At 39.3% G+C, this 6,880-nt stretch overlaps 1 pseudogene; it reads right to left on the minus strand.

Annotated features, from left to right (window-relative positions):
- Nucleotides 1–787: 787 nt before the first annotated feature.
- LOC120459560 (uncharacterized) lies at nucleotides 788–6,343 on the minus strand (annotated as a pseudogene).
- Nucleotides 6,344–6,880: the final 537 nt, after the last annotated feature.

The following is a 6,880-nucleotide window of genomic DNA, read 5'->3' on the forward strand; positions in this document are numbered from 1 at the left end:
CGGCCGCCGAAGCAAATTTTTGTCCCGCCAAAGCTTATTTTGATCGCTGAGTGATTTAGAATATAATGACTGTTACGCTTGACAGGGCTCATTACGAGCAGAGAGAGAGAGAGAGAAAGAGAGAGAGAGAGAGAGCGTGCTGATGTTTTTTTTTTTTTATTATTATTTATTTCAGGCAATGGCACAAAAGTACAAGGCAGACAAATGTTTGTTAAGTCATACAGTGCAAAAAGAAACAAGAAACACACACAAAAAAACAACAACAACAAAAAACAACAAAAAAACAACAACAAAACAAATCGAATTCTGCCTGAAAGGGAGTGGGAAGAAGAAAACTTATTTAATCCCACCCCAGTTCACCTTCATCCGTGACACCAACGTGTTTCCTCTTCATGTGTTCTTGCATCACTGTGGTACTTCCATGCCACACAAGCTCAGCTTTGCATAACTTGCAGGTAACTATCTTCTTTGCTGCATTTAATGTAAAATTCTCCCATACCATAGATAACTTGGGGCGCACACTTTTTATCTGCTGCAGATTGATTTGTACTCTCTGCCATTTCACGTGTGACTGTTGTCATGAAAGTGACGTCATCACTAAACACTCCCCGTCACGTAAGCAGACCAACTAATCGATATTGACATTCGTTGGCAACGATTTTCATAATCGATTATTATCGATTTTATCGATTTGTTGTTGCAGCCCTTAATGCAACAAATAATTCCTGCATTTTTTTCAACTCAATGCAGATAAAGAACATTTGAACCAGCAATCCGACTTTAGTTTTTATTCATCACACAACACAACGCAGAGGGGTAGCCGAGTCGCAGTAACAGAGACGCGCGACACCGAACCAGCTACACAATGTGTCACTTTCCCCTCAATGCTGACCATCCACTTAGATGAAGTTAGAAGTTTATCTTCTGAAATATGAAAAGTCACCATAAAAACTGCAAAAGACAAAAAAACATAGGTTGTTTACTATATATTTAATGCTTACCAAGCATGATGAGTCTTGGCATGGCTGGTAGGGTTTGCACAGTCTCTATTGACATCTTTGTGGAAGTTTTCTTTGAAAACAACAAATAAAAAAGATTACAGTACTTATCAAAAACTTGTATGCAATGTACCCTTTAAAATGGTTATTCTAATAGTTTTATTTAATTATTTGAATAAAAATTAGTGCATTAAAGGAATAGCCTGATCCACTGATTGTATATTATAGGTTCCTTTTAACTATATTTAAAAGCCCTATCTGTGAAACCAGGACTCCATTTATTATTTAAATGGGTTACTTTATTAGTGTTTTAATTTCCTAATTACTTACAGCTACTAAAATGAAGAGAGAGTTTTCTTTTTCTTTGAAGTATTTCATTGTCAATAGGATGGCTGATATGGTTGTCTTGTTTTCAGTTGCTGGCGTGGCTTCAATTTCTTTTAGGAGAGCCTGGACCTCTGCGTTCCATTTTAATGTTTGTTTTTGAAAGTAGTTCACAATCCCATTGCTTTTGCCAATCAGTCATTCACTGAGGCGACTGCTTATGTCAATCCCTGTAAGGATTTCAAAATGAGTGCATAGGCCTCTTTTAGTGAATAAATTTTGGCCACTCAACTTCAATGTCACCAATGGCTGGAGGGGGGCATGCATTAATCATTTGTCACTGATCATTGTAAGTCTCTTGCATTAAGTTGTCCACATTAGACATTTCAGTAGAATGTTGGCTTGGCCTCCATACTGAAACTTTTCTAATAGAACTTTTCTTTTCATTTCAAGAGATGTTGTGGTCTCTCTATCAGGCATGGAGGTAGCATGCATCCATAACCATCAACTTTACATCTAACTTTTTTGACTGGACAGCTATTCAGTTCTTGTTCTGCTGTGTTTTTTTTTTTTGTTTTTTTTTTGTTGATATATCCTGTGTGATATATTGTCTCTATTAACATGTTCTACTCTGGTTTTCAGCTGTCTTTGCAGTAAACTATAGCCTTTTCACAGTTGTTCCTCTTCCTCTGAAAAGTCTCCAATGTATCCTGTGTGATATATTGTCTCTATTAACATGTTCTACTCTGGTTTTCAGCTGTCTTTGCAGTGAACTATAGCCTTTTCCCAGTTGTTCCTCTTCCTTTGAAAAGTCTCCAAATGTTAAAGAATGTTTAGCAAAAAATTGTTTTGCTACTTCCCCACAGTCAGCTAAGTTTGGGTTTGGGCAAAGTTCTCTCATAGCTGCCACAACATTTCTTACAAACTCTCTCCTCGGTCCAGAGCCTTCTCCTTATTGGATGCTGCATGTAGAAGGGCTGCAGGCATGCGTTCCCAAGGAATCTGGAACATACTAAGCCAATCAGAATTTTTAAAGGAGTATAAGAAGTGGATAGCTGTTCAGATAGTGAGTCGTGTGGTGGTAATAGGGTGAATGTGATCTCAAATGGCGTTTCATCCACTTGGCCTCATGAAAAATACAGAGAAACAGAGTAAAAAGTTGCATACACGTAATAGACTGTACCAGGGTATATGCAGGAATCATAGTGAGTTTTACTACCAACACGACATTAAGCAGCAGCCGTTTTTTTTGGGGGGGGGGGGGGTGTGGGAGGGGTATGCAAAGCACCACTTATGCCGCGTTCCAGGCAACCTGTAACTCGTGTTTTTCCAACCTTATACCCGTAAAAAGTGCACTGGAACGGCAGTCAAACCCGTGACTTCCCATCCGTGAACTCGTAGACCGATGTGCTCCCAGTTACGAGTTCTGACGTCACATAGCCCAAGAACATATACAAAACTACAATGACAGCCCCTATGGATGCAATGTTTCTGCAGGCGATACTCGGTGAGAATACACTTTAGGACAATATAACGTTAACTAGTTTTCAGTCCATTGAGTGCAAGGATAAATTAATACCAAATACATTTCCAAAAAAACAAATAAAGTAAAATAAAAGGTATAATAGCTTATCTTGCCTCATGCGCTATTTTTCCTCCTCAGTTTCCCACAAATAAACAAAGAGTAAGCACCTTTGGCGTTAGAAATTATTACAAATGCGCGTGAGCCCCGTAAGGTCCGCCATGCTGGTTTGTTTACATCTAGGTAGTTTGGCGTGAATGATCTGGAATGCTACAAAGTCGTAAGTCGTGGTTTGAAGTCATGATTTACGTGCTCAAAAACCTGCCTGAAACGCAGGATTATTACTTACTATATGGTGTAAGTATGTCACTGTCACACGTACTACACATATTAGGTACACTAATGTTTAATTGTGATCAATATATGTGATGCGATCTGGGAAAACCCACCAGATTGACATATTACAGATGTTTTGTTTTCATATTAAAGCTGGGTTCAAGCCCTATCCAAATCTGTTTTTATTTCTTTTATAGTTTGTCTGTAACAAAAGTTATGGTTATCTGAATTTGGCTGATCGTTTCGCATTTGCGAAGATAAAGAGATAAAGATTTACAAAAGGAGATGATAGGAAGAATATCATGGCAGTTACTTTTTCTTTTTCATACTGTAAATTAAAGGGTGAATGAGAACGTCTCTCAGCTCAATTGTCATGTAAAAAAAAGATTGTAATTTTATATTTATAGTAATGGTTTCCAGATTAATATTTTACCATTTTTTTGTCCTGAATAAATGACCCTTTTTCTGTTTCAGTTCTAAGAAAAGCAGTGGGCCTATTAAACAATGCTTAGAGAGCATTTGTGTGTGGTTTGAGTTGGACCGAAATCTGAAAACTTAAAGAGTTTAGTTGTATCAGAGTTCATTAAAACAACAATTTCAAAAGCTGAACTGATTTTCTTTTTTTATATTATAGTAAGAATAGGTCTAACTCAATGTTTTATATAACTGAAAAAGCTGAATAATCGTTCCAAACTTACTGATTAGCCGGAAAATAATCGAAGATTAGTCGATTCATCGTTCTAATAATCGTTAGATTAATCGATTATCAAAATAATCGTTTGTTGCAGCCCTAATCCTGACTTCTGAACACCCACCACAAAACAAAGATGATTGATCATATCTTGAAGTTTGTTGACATCTAATTCTGGGAGAACTCTTTTGATTTCTTATCTCTTATCTCCTCTATGTCTGAAGTTAAAAAGAACACACTGAGTTATGTATTGACACCACAGAAAGACCTGCCGCTTCAGCCTCTGTCCTTAGCGCAGTGCGATAGTGTAGCCTTTTTTTTTTCTCGTAAAACGATCGTTGTGTTGGTAATGCACATTAATGTTTGATTCAATGTCGGGCTTTACAACAGCACAAAATATTTGCATTGCCCTAAAATTCTTTGCGAGTGGCTCTTTCCTTTACACTATTCGCCTATGGCTAAGCCTCGCCCTAGAATGTAGATTGACCAATCACAGTGCACACAGAGGTTCGACTCTTTTTCACAGCGCTCCATTGAATTTCAACACAGGCGTCTCATACTTAACTTTTTGGTCTTAGCAGGCTATTACCGTCGTAGTTTTATCAAAAATATGGTTAAACGTTGTGCCTGGGGCATTTGTAACTCAGATTCGTTTCCCAGAGAGGTTGGAGGGGGATATCCATTTTTCCCTTCCCAAAACCAGTCAAATCCTGACAAGTGTCGTCTTTGGATTAAACTGTATGCCATTTGCAGAAATACAACGCTCCCGTCAGAAACAACCAATCAGAGCCAGGAGGAATGTTTTAGCAGTGTTAATCACGCTCGTGTACGCGCTGATCACACACACCTCTCTTGCACAGCGCGAGCGCGAACCGTCGTTCAAACTCAAGATGGCTGGCGAGCTGTAAGTGATGTGCTTATGACGGAGAAGTACCCTAAACTGCCAATTCTCGGGGGACACCTGCTCATAAAACAAAGAGGTAAAGGGAAAAAGACCAATGACGATAAACAATCTTGTCTAATTTGTCAGCCCATTGTAGTCGCATAACATGTTGATAAAATGTCACGCACTCTGCTAAGCAACAATCTAAACCTGCTAATTCACTGGCTTGTCATGTTGCTGAAATAATGTACTAGCACACCTTATCTAGCATTACATATCGCTAGAATAATTACTTACATACTGTAACGTTAGTTACCGTTATATTGACGTTACCTTACTAGCTATTTATAACTTATAGAAAGAGTGCAACATAAAGTTACATGTATTGGAAAATACATAAGGATTTGAGGACCAAGTTTGTAGTCAAAGTATGGGCAGGCCATAGTCAATGTAAAGCATATTGTTGACGTTTAGTCCCTATTAGTGAATGTGCCATATAACTTTTTATCAGCCGTCATCGGTGGCCCTGTTTACTAGCCCACTAGCCCTCCGGCTCTGCTGTGGGGGACGAGCTGTGGAGGGAGGGCTGCAGCTTTAATCGAAGTTCCACCTAGGTGCTGTGCAAACATAACATAATAGTTTTTTTATTCTCCTAAATATAACCAAGATGTGTAACTTAACCATAACCAAGTTGTTTCTTAATGTCTAACCTGAACCACTTTTCCTTCCCACCAAGTTCTACTCATTTTCGAACTCATTTTCACACTGTCTATTGATGAGGGCGGTTGTCATAGTAGCTACTGGTGGGCCACTCTTGGTAGTACTGGTTTCATTGCCTGCAAGTCATTGAATTTCCTGAGAGTAATTGGGAATTGGGCAGAAAAGAGTGGGACCCAGTTGAATGGTTCTTTGGGGGTGTTGATTCGCTGAGGCAGGTCACATAGGCCCAGATAACTTCATGAAGTCAATGTGGTATAGTTGAGTCACCTTTTATGGGGATGGATGCATTCGTGGAGTCTCAAAGATGACAATGTAATCACATGGAGTGTGAATTTCTTTGACGATGCGCCGCTAAATGAGGCTATGCATGGAGTCACACTCCATTTGTGTGTGCCCAGCTACCAGAAACTTCTGCTCTATGGTGACACCATGCTTCATGACCAGATAAAGGTAGGTGTTGCTAATGCACCACAACGATTTTGATACCCACAGCCAACACTCCAGGCAATTACTTTCTTAATGTTTCTGTTGGCCTCTAGGATTGATTCAAAGTGTTTTTGGACTGCAGATGGGCAAAAACCTCACTGCTAAGGGAGCCTTCATGCTCTTCCCAAGCGCAACAATATCCATCTTTGTTGTTCATGTTGAAGTAAGTAAAGTTGTGCATCTGTAATTTAGTTTTGTAATACATGGTACTCGCTTTCATCTGGGGGCACAAAAGAACGCATTGAAGGTCCATTGTCCACACTGAAAGTTTGTCACTGGACTCCTTATTATTCTTAGCTTTTTCAGCTTGAGCCTGAGCCTTTAATTTCAAGTGAGTAGTAAGGGTATGCTGATCTGTATTTCCTACCTTGGCGCTGACACATATCACACTGGTCTTTTTTGGTATGGACACAGAGTAATTCTGCTCACTGAACACTTTTCGAAAACATGTCTCATTCACAGCATGTTCTGCATTTTCACCAGCAGCTTTCTGATATTTCTTGTGAAGATCACTTAGAACTGTTCCTGTTCCTTTTCCTGATAGGAGGGAACCTGATGGCAGTAATGGGATGGGACTGTAGGCAATCCAGAGAGCCATTCTTTAAGGAAGGTCTGGTCAACATCTGATATGGGCACATATGGGCCAGTCTTGTTGTTCTTGGGTTTACAAGGATCAGTTCTAGATTTCTTGTCCACAGTTAATAATGATCTGATGGTTCTGGGGGCAATGCCAAGTGTTGAACAGAAAAGATTCTTACACACAAGTAGTTTACATCTATCTGCCTGGTGCAGGTGGTTAAATAGGGACATTGTTCTCCTTGATGCAACACCACCTTTCTTCTGTTTTATGGTCACATTTTCAATTCGAGTCTGGATATACAGTTTGTGTGTCTCCCAGGAGGGCATGGACCAGAAATTGT

This window comes from Pimephales promelas, chromosome 6 (genome assembly GCF_988280905.1).
Source record: "Pimephales promelas chromosome 6, fPimPro1.hap1.1, whole genome shotgun sequence".
NCBI lineage: Eukaryota > Metazoa > Chordata > Actinopteri > Cypriniformes > Leuciscidae > Pimephales > Pimephales promelas.